Source organism: Tachyglossus aculeatus, chromosome 1 (assembly GCF_015852505.1).
Source record: "Tachyglossus aculeatus isolate mTacAcu1 chromosome 1, mTacAcu1.pri, whole genome shotgun sequence".
In the NCBI taxonomy this organism is placed as follows: domain Eukaryota; kingdom Metazoa; phylum Chordata; class Mammalia; order Monotremata; family Tachyglossidae; genus Tachyglossus; species Tachyglossus aculeatus.
The window spans coordinates 43558028-43568444 of NC_052066.1; the positions used below are offsets into that span (position 1 = coordinate 43558028).

The following is a 10417-nucleotide window of genomic DNA, read 5'->3' on the forward strand; positions in this document are numbered from 1 at the left end:
TCCTCCCCAGTGCTTAGAACAGTACTTTGCACATAGTAAGCACTTAACAAATGCCATTATTATTCATCATCATCATCAATCGTATTTATTGAGCACTTACTATGTGCAAAGCACTGTACTAAGCTCTTGGGAAGTACAAATTGGCAACATATAGAGACAGTCCCTACCCAACAGTGGGCTCACAGTCTAAAAGGGGGAGACAGAGAACAAAACCAAACATACTAACAAAATAAAATAAATAGAATAGCTATGTACAAGTAAAATAAATAAATAAATAAATAGAGTAATAAATATGTACAAACATATATACATATATACAGGTGCTGTGGGGAAGGGAAGGAGGTAAGATGGGGGGACGAGGGGGAGAGGAAGGAAGGGGCTCAGTCTGGGAAGGCCTCCTGGAGGAGGTGAGCTCTCAGCAGGGCCTTGAAGGGAGGAAGAGAGCTAGCTTGGCGGAGGGGCAGAGGGAGGGCATTCCAGGCCCGGGGGATGACGTGGGCCGGGGGTCAATGGCGGGACAGGCGAGAACGAGGTACAGTGAGGAGATTAGCAGCAGAGGAGCAGGGGGTGCGGGCTGGGCTGTAGAAGGAGAGAAGGGAGGTGAGGTAGGAGGGGGCGAGGTGATGGACAGCCTTGAAGCCCAGGGTGAGGAGTTTCTGCCTGATGCACAGATTGATTGGTAGCCACTGGAGAGTTTTGAGGAGGGGAGTAATATGCCCAGAGCATTTCTGGACAAAGATAATCCGGGCAGCAGCATGAAGTATGGATTGAAGTGGAGAGAGACACGAGGATAGGAGATCAGAGAGAAGGCTGGTGCAGTAGTCCAGACGGGATAGGATGAGAGCTTGAATGAGCAGGGTAGCAGTTTGGATGGAGAGGAAAGGGCGGATCTTGGCAATGTTGCGGAGCTGAGACCGGCAGGTTTTGGTGACGGCTTGGATGTGAGGGGTGAATGAGAGAGCGGAGTCGAGGATGACACCAAGGTTGCGGGCTTGTGAAACGGGAAGGATGGTATTGCCGTCAACAGAGATGGGAAAGTCAGGGAGAGGACAAGGTTTGGGAGGGAAGACAAGGAGCTCAGTCTTCGACATGTTGAGCTTTAGGTGGCGGGCGGACATCCAGATGGAGATGTCCTGAAGGCAGGAGGAGATGCGAGCCTGGTGGGAGGGGGAGAGAGCAGGGGCAGAGATGGAGATCTGGGCGTCATCAGCGTAGAGATGATAGTTGAAGCCGTGGGAGCGAACGAGGTCACCAAGGGAGTGCGTGTAGGTTGAGAACAGAAGGGGACCAAGCACTGAACCTTGGGGAACCCCCACAGTAAGAGGATGGGAGTGGGAGGAGGAGCCTGCAAAAGAGACTGAGAAAGAACAACCGGAGAGATAAGAGGAGAACCAGGAGAGAACGGAGTCTGTGAAGCCAAGGTCAGATAGCGTGTTGAGGAGAAGGGGGTGGTCCACAGTGTCGAAGGCAGCTGAGAGGTCGAGGAGGATTAGGACAGAGTATGAGCTCTTGGATTTGGCAAGCAGGAGGTCATTGGTGACCTTTGAGAGGGCAGTTTTCATGGAATGTAGGGGACGGAAGCCAGACTGGAGGGGGTCAAGGAGAGAGTTGTTGTTGTAATTATTATTATTATTATTATTATACAAGTTAACATGTTATTATACAAGTTAAGATGAGGAAAATGAGTCACAGCAAAGTTATAAATTGCCCAAGATCACACAGCAGGCAAATAAGTGCTTTAAAATCCATGCTTATATGTTTGGCATTGAATACTTGAATAACAGACTAAACAGTAGGTGTTATGGTACTGATTTTTTTTAAAAAAATAGAAGGTAGCTAGCCCTTAATGCACCCACCAGAAATAAAGTTCACGCGTGTGTGTATTTTTGTGTATTCCTAAATTCAGGAATGAGATAAAGAGGACAAGTGTGCTGTCCTCTATGGAATCCCTCCCATTTTGAACATCAGTTTTGGTCTGTGATTGTAACCTATGTTAAGCTAATTTATCTAAATTTAATCCTAGGATTTATAACAGCAAGTAACCTCTTTACAGTGTTTAAAAACGGAGACAAAATCATTTAGAAGCTCATTATAATGAAAATTTAGGAATATGGTGATTTTATGTGTTTTTCCAGCCTTCTTGGGTCTTCTTCCAAGAGATCATAGGAACCTTCAAAAAAATATGTCAACTGCAGATTTTTTTTTCATTTCTTTTATTTCTGAAGCCGCATGTGAGATTCACTTCTTTCCTAATGATCACTAAGTACCCGATACTTTATGCAGGAAGCTTATGTCAAACTAATTAACTTTTAATGAGAGGAAACTTACTGATTAGAATGTTTTTCTCGGTGCTTGAGCCAATAAATTCTGTATATAAAGTTGACTGCATTGAATTAATGTAAGGCTCTTTTCAGTAGAATTTTGCTAGAAACATGGCTTTATGCATGAGGAATGTTTGAGCTAAATATGGTCTAAGTGGATGCAGGGCTAAATTGAGGAAGATTGGGCCAAATTACTGGGAAAAATATTTCAGTTCAATTTAGTCGGAGTAGCAAATGAAAGAAGTTTCTGAATGAAAATGCAAAACCTTTCCAATGGTGCATGATATAAAGCACAGCAAAGTTTCCTCCAGAGTAAAAGCTGCTTTGTAAGAGCCCAGGATAGTGAAAAAGGTATTTAATTGCTGTTTCCATACCTAATTGGTGGTGCATGTCAATAGCACTTGAGGCAATAACTTCTGGGCAGAGTGGTAATTTATAGGCATAAACAGCTCGTAAATACATTTCTCAGTTCAAGACCTCTCAGGAAGGGAACGTTTCTCCCAAGCGTTTAGTACAGTGCTCTGCACAGTAAGCACTCAATAAATAACATAAATTGAGACAATGGCCAGGGAGTTTCAAGTGTGGTTGGTTTCTTGATCAAATGCTTTAAAACAGCCCTATTCTACTTACAAGAATCCTATGTTAACTTGAGTTTGGGAAGAGTCTCACTGAGCCTCTGAGAATCATGACTTAGATTAAGCCATGAGAAGGAGCATGGCTCAGTGGAAAGAGCCTGGGCTTGAGAGTCAGAGGTTGTGGGTTCAAATCCCAGCTCTGCCACTTGTCAGCTGTGTGACTTTGGGCAAGTCACTTAACTTCTCTGTGCCTCAGTTCCCTCATCTGTAAAATGGGGATTAAGACTGTGAGCCCCCCGTGGGACAACCTGATCACCTTGTATCTCCCTCAGCGCTTACAACAGTGCTTTGCACATAGTAAGCACTTAGTAAATGCTATCATTATTATTATTAAGCAGAAAAAAATAATGAATAATAGTAATTGCATTTTTTAAGCACTTCCTAGATGCAAAGCTGTATACTGAACACTGGGAAAGAAGCACACTGATACTCTTTTTAATTTTCCCTCTAGAATGTTCATCTTTCAAATATTCAATTTAATAATCACCTCCATAGGAATCCAAGAACCTAAGCCAAGGATGCTTGAATGGATTCTGTAAGTATGCAAGATAGTCACTGGCTAGAAGTCAGACATTAGGAATGTAGGCCAACCCTTTTCAGGCTTGTTATTAATGCCTGTCTCCCACTCGAGACTGTAAGCAGGGAATGCTTCTGCTAATTCTGTTATATTATGCTCTCCCAAGAGCATAGTGCACATAGTAAATGCTCAATAAATACCCATGATTGATTGATTGATTGATTTAGGGTGAAAAAGGGTGGAAAAGAAGAATAGACTGATTAGTTTAAAAGCATGGTGGATTGAGGCTTAAATTCAACCAAAGACAGGTCAAACAACTCCGCGAATGAGAGAGAGAAATGTTTGGCCCGATATCAGTGTCAAAATACTTGCCCTTCAACACAACCTGATCCGATATGAAGTTAAAAATAAATCCTAGGCAAAACTCAATGTAGAGCCCTAATCCCTGGCTGATGCTTAGCCGTATCCTCTCTTTGAAGCAAAATACCTTTCTCATTAGTGGACTTTTCTCCCACAGTAAGCAATTGGTATACGGTACTTCAGATATCAATATTTTAAGAAAGTAGCCAATGAACCAATCAAGTTGGAAACTGCTGTTGTAGGACATGCTGAGTATGTATACATTATTCATATTAAGATTCTTGATTCTCATTGTGCATTACAATGTAAATATGCAGTTGCTAGCTAGTTCATAGCCCAGATAGACTTTAACTAGCTTGGTACTACAGCTGTGCTGAATTATCCTCTGGGAATTTCATACAGTAGTTTTCTTGACACGGAAATACCAAATAGAGGATAATAAAAACATTTACATAGGATGGAAAAATATACCCAAAGTTTTGGGTGGTGATGTGGCATATCCAGCTCCTACTAAGAAGGAAGTTTATTTGAAACACCTTTTGAAAAATGTATACATAATTTTTCATTTTTGAAAGATTTAAAAAAAGTTTGCCTTAAATAAGATCACCTTTAAGCATTTTAAGGCAACAACCATTGGAATAGCAACACAAAGCAACTGCTAAACAGCTTCTTAAATGAAACGTTGTAGGAAGAGAATCGTGAGGGGTGATGAACATTTGGACTGAAGTGTGGGTTGAATTTGCCAAGGATATCAGGTAACAAGGATATCAGGAAGGACGTCAGGCTTACTGAAGTTAAAATGTAAAGTACCAAAGGTGAAAGGACTTCAATCTAGGTGCAGTGTGCTGGAAAGGGGAAGTTTTTTGATGGTTGTTTTTCCCTTGTCTTATGCTGTCAAGTCATCTCCAACCCATAGTGACACCATGGATACATCTCTCCCACAACGCCCCACGTTCTGGTAGTGTATCCAAAGTGTTTTCTTGGTAAAAATATAGAAGTGGTTTACCATTTCCTCCTTTCACACATTAAACTTGAGTCTCCACCCTCAACTCTCTCCCATGTCGCTGCTGCCCAGCACAGGGAAATTTTGACTTGCATCAGACTGCCTTCCACTCGCTAGCCACTGCCCAAGCTAGGATTAGAATGGGTATGCCTCTGCTTGACTCTCCCTCCCATAGTCAGGATGGGTAGAGTATTGGAAACTCTCTAGATGCAACCTTGAGAGGGGTGTTGTTTCCTACAACTCTGAATAATTACGATTCTAAGTAAGATGGATGGTGTTTGTCTTTCTAGCTTGGTTGCCTGTTTCCTCTGATGTGGAGTTTTCAGTGACATGAAAGGGAGCTCTCAACCCATGGCAAGAAGAGATGCTAATAGTGATATAATGTGAATAATGTAATGCATTGTTGTAGGTTATGGTACCATTGGCCAATCAATCAATCAATCATATTTATTGAGCGCTTACTGTGTGCAGAGCACTGTATTAAGTGCTTGGGAAGTGCAAGTTGGCAACATATAGAGGCGGTCCCTACCCAACAGTGGGCTCACAGTCTAGCAGCTAATCAGTCTATCTCCCTCTCTAGACTGTAAGCTTGTTGTGTACAGGGAACTTGTCTACCAATTCTGTTACACTGCACTCCTCCAAGTGCTTAGTACTGTGCTCTGCACACAGTAAATGCTCAATAAATAAGATTCATTGATTGATATAATTACTCTTTTGTATTGTACTCTCCCAAGTGCTTAGAACAGTTCTCTGCACACAGTAAGTGGTCACTAAATACCATTGATTGATTAATTGAAGATGACAACCTCTAGATAGGTGTCACCTTTTCCTGAACAACAGAGACTCAGAGATGAGTAAGGGAAGAAAGCAAAGTTGCAGGAAGACAGAGAGGAGAGAGGAAAGTGATGCAGGGAAATAGAAAAGATTGAAGAGAGATTTAGACAAAAACAAGATAGTGATAAAAGAAAGGTTACAGGCCCAGAGAATTGACTGACCTGAACTCCATTCTAGGTGGTTAATGATAATGGTAATAATAATAATAACAATAATAACAATAATAATAATAATAATGGCATTTGTTAAGCACTTACTATGTACAAAGCACTGTCCTAAGCACTGGGGAGGATACAAGGTGATCAGGTTGTCCCACATGGGGCTCACAGTCTTTATCCCCATTTTACAGATGAGGTAACTGAGGCCCAGAGAAGTTAACTGACTTGCCCAAAGTCACACAGTTGACAATTGGTGGAGCTGGGATTTGAACCCATGACCTCTGACACCCAAGCCCATGCTCTTTCCACTGAGCCACGCTGCTTCCCTGGAGTGCCACTTCAATCACTTCATCATATTTATTGAGCGCTTACTGTAAGCAGAATCACTGTACTAAGTGCTCGGGACAGTACAATATAACAGACCATCCCCTGACCCATCTAGATGGGGAGACAGACCACAATAAAATTCAGTAAATACAGATATATATGTAAGTTCTGTGAGCCTGGGAGAGGGGATGAATAAAGGGAGCAAGTCCAGGTAACCCAGAAGGGAGTGGAAGACAAGGAAAAGAGAACTTAGTTAGGGAAGGCCTCTTGGAGGAGACAGTTATTCAATAAGGCTTTGAAGGTGGGGAGAGTAGTTGTCTGTCAGATTCTTTCATTCATTCATTCATTCAATCATATTTATTGAGCGCTTACTGTATTCAGAGCACTGCATTATGCGCTTGGAAGTACAAATCGGCAACATATAGAGATGGTCCCTACCCAACAATGGGTTCACAGTCTAGAAGGGGGAGACAGACAACAAAATAAAACAAGTAGAACAAGTAGACAGATGTCAATAGCATCAATATAAATGGAATTTTAGGCATATACATATCATTAATAAAATTAATAGAATAATAAATATGTACATACACACAAGTGCTGTGGGGCAGGGATGGGAGTAGAGCAGAGGGAGAGAGTAGGGGCAATGGGGAGGGGAGGAGGAGCAGAGGAAAAAGGGGAGCTCAGTCTGGGAAGGCCTCCTGGAGGAGGTGAGCTCTCAGTAGGGCCTTGAAGGGAGGAAGAGAGCCAGATTGGCCGATGTGGGGAAGGAGGGCATTCCAGGCCAGGGGGAGGACGTGGGCCAGGGGTTGATGGCGGGACAGGTGAGAATGAGGCACAGTGAGGAGGTTAGTGGCAGAGGAGCGGAGTCTGTGGCTGGGCTGTAGAAGGAGAGGAGGGAGGTGAGGTAGGAGTGGGTGAGGTGATGGAGAGCTTTGAAGCCAAAGTGAGGAGTTTTTGATTGATTCGAAGGCTGATAGGCAACCACTGGAGATTTCTGAGGAGGGGAGTGACACTCCCAGAGCACCTCTGTAGAAAGACAATCCGGGCAGCAAAGTGAAGTATAGACTGAAGGGGAGAGACAGGAGGATGAGAGATCAGAAAGTAGGCTGATGCAGTAATCCAGTCGGGATAAGATGAGAGATTGAACCAGCAAGCTAGTGGTTTGGATGGAGAGGAAAGGGAGGATCTTGGCGATGTTGTGGAGGTGAGAATGGCAGGTTTTGGTGACAGATTGGATGTGTGGGGTGAACGAGAGAGTGGAGTCAAGGATGACACCAAGGTTGCGGGCTTGTGAGATGGGAAGGATGGTAATGCCGTCCACAGTGACAGGAAAGTCAGGGAGAGGACAGGGTTTGGGGGGGAAGATAAGGAGCTCAGTCTTGGACATGTTCTAATCCCAGCTCTGCCACATGTCTGCTGCATGACCTTGGGCAAGTCACTTAACTTCTTTGGTTCTCAGTTACCTCATCTGTAAAATGGGGGCTAAGAGTAAGAGCCCCACGTGAGACAGGGACTGTGTCCAATCTGATTAACTTGTAAGTATCCCTGTGCTTAGAACAGTACTTGGCACTTAATAAGTGCTTAACAAGTAGTTTAACAAGCTAGACCGGGGTCATTGTGCCTCTTGGAGGTTCCCATCCAGGAATCCACAACAGAAGGAGCTTGTGGGCAACAAGCCCCAGGGGTCATTGTAGAGCAAAAAACATTGAGCAGCAGAAAGCATCAACCCTTTAGAAATCATCTTATACAAGAGAAGGGCAGGGTATGAGAAGGAGAGTATTCCTGGCCAGTGGTGAGAAGTGAATGAGTAGTCAGTGGCAAGATAGACAAGATACAGTACAGTGAATAGGTTAGTGTTAGAGGAGCAAATTGTGTGAGCTGGGTTGTATTAGGAGGGTAGTGAGGTGAGGTAGGAGGGGGCAAGGTGATTTAGTGCTTTAAAGCCTATGGTAAGGAGTTTCTGTTTGATGTGGAGGTGAATGGGCAACCACTGGAAGTTCTTGGGGAATGGGGAAACATGGACTAAATGTTTCTGTAGAAAAATTATCCCTGCCTACAACGAGTTTATAGTCTAGAGCGAGAGATAAACATTAATATAAAAGAAATAGATTAAGGGATACATATGTAATGTTGCCCCTCTCAGGATCGCACCTGGAGAGTTTCCAGTACTCTATCAGTCTCAGCTATGGGAGGGAGAGTCAAGCAGAGGCGTACTCATTCCATTCCTAGCTTGGCCAGTGGGTAGCGAGTGGAAGGCAATCTGCTACAAGTCAAAACTCACCTGTACTGAGCAGCAGCAGCATGGGAGAGTCAAAGGTGGAGAGTCACGTTTACTGCGTGGAAGAATGCAATGGTAAACCACTTCTGTATTTTTACCAGGAAAACTCTATGGATACACTACCAGAATGATTGCAGATGGAGGTGGGGCATTCCGGGAGAGATGTGTCATGGAGTCGCTATAGATCGGAGTTAACTTGAAGCATAAGACAAGAAAAGACGTATGGGTTATGGCAGAGTGAATAAAAGGCGCAAATCCAAATGCAAGGGTGATGCAGAAGAGGGAGGAAGAAAGGGAAATGAGGGCTTAGTCAGGGAAGGCCTCTTGGAGGAAATGTGTCTTCTATAAGGTTTTAAAGGTGGGGAGAGTGACTGTCTTTTGGATTTGAAGAGGAAGGGCATTTCAGGCTAGAGGCAGGATGTGGGCGAGAGGTCGGTGATGAGATATGAGATCGAGACACAGTGAGGAGGCTGGCACTAGAGGAGCAAAGTGTGCGGGCTAGGCTTAATAGGAAAGCAGTGTGATAAATTAGGAGTGGGCAAGGAGATTGAGGGCTTTGAAGCCGATGCACTTAGGCCATCTGTGGCTTCAGCGGCAGCCCAAAGGGTAGATCAGGACTTGTGCAGGAGCTAGTCAAAGCCTCTCATCCAGGCCCCATTGCCAAATAAGGGTTTAAAAGACCCTGGCCTTGGTGAGGATGCCAAAGCATCTGAGTCGGACCCAGGAGCTGGATCAGAGAAAGGAAGAACCAGGCCCAGCCTTGAAGCCCAGCAAATGCAAGAAAGTCACCTTGTCCTTGGCTAACATTGGAAAGGGTATTTTTGTTCTTCCACCAGGCTCCACCCGTGAGTTGGGAAAGTCTGCTCCCATGCAGGTGAGCGGGCAGGAGGTTTAATAATAATAAATAATGGTGGTATTTGTTAAGCGCTTACTATATGCCAAGCACTGTTCCAAGTGCCGCAGGGGGGGATACAAGGTGATCAGTTTGTCCCACTTGGGGCTCACAGTCTTAATTCCCATTTTACAGATGAGGTAACTGAGGCAAAGAGAAGTTAAATGGCTTGCTCAAGGTCACACAGCTGACAAGTGGCGGAGCCAGGATTCGAACCCATGACCTCTGATTCCCAAGCCCACGCTCTTTCCACTGAGCCACGCTGCTTTCCTGTTAGTGGAGGAGAACGGTCTGGAAGCCAGCAGACTTGCTTTTGAGTCCAAGCTCTGCCCCCAGCCTGGTGGGTGACCTCGGGAAAGTCACTTAACCTTTTTTGGCTTCAGTTTTCTCAGCTGCAAAATGGGAATAAAAATACCTGCCATTCTACCTACCTTAAAGCATTATTGCAAGAGTAAAAATGAGATAAGTAACTGGAGAGCATTATCAACAAAATCAAGGTATTGGTGCAGTCAGTGTCCAGAGCAATTAGGCTGATATTATTATCATTGCTATGATGATGATTAATAAATTCAAAAATCTTCCCCTTCACACTGACCCCCGTTCTTCCAAGGCCTAAATCACTATAGTTGTCAGGGAGGCAGGCACCCTTGGAAACTGTGGCCCCAGTGGGAACCTGACTTGCAGTAGAGGGAGAAGGTGCATGGCATTGTCATCTTCTGGCATATTCTCAACTCCCCAACTCTTGAGACTAGGACTCTTTTGTTGCTCCTGGTGGCAGAATTATTATTAAATCATTACTAATTAAATAATTAGTTCAACCAAGCAACCACCTATGTGCCAAATGGAATATGACACATCACATGAGAGTTCCTACACTCTTTGTGATCAAACCATCTAGTCACATCAGGACCAGGCCAGTCACCAAATAGGGAAATTTTACACCTGTAACAGTATGCAAACTCAGAGACTCGGGAGAGGCTGGGATTAAATGTGGACGATATAATATGTAATTGTGGCAATTGTTGAGCCGTATTACATGGCAAGCACTGGGGTCGATACAAGATATTCATATTGGGCACAGTCCCTGTC

General features: G+C 44.1%; 1 non-coding gene across 1 annotated transcript; it reads left to right on the forward strand.

Annotated features, from left to right (window-relative positions):
- The first annotated feature begins 8291 nt into the window (after positions 1-8291).
- LOC119936665 lies at positions 8292-8429 on the forward strand. The gene has a single exon (XR_005453819.1). It is a non-coding gene; the product is annotated as a small nucleolar RNA SNORA7 (small nucleolar RNA).
- Positions 8430-10417: the final 1988 nt, after the last annotated feature.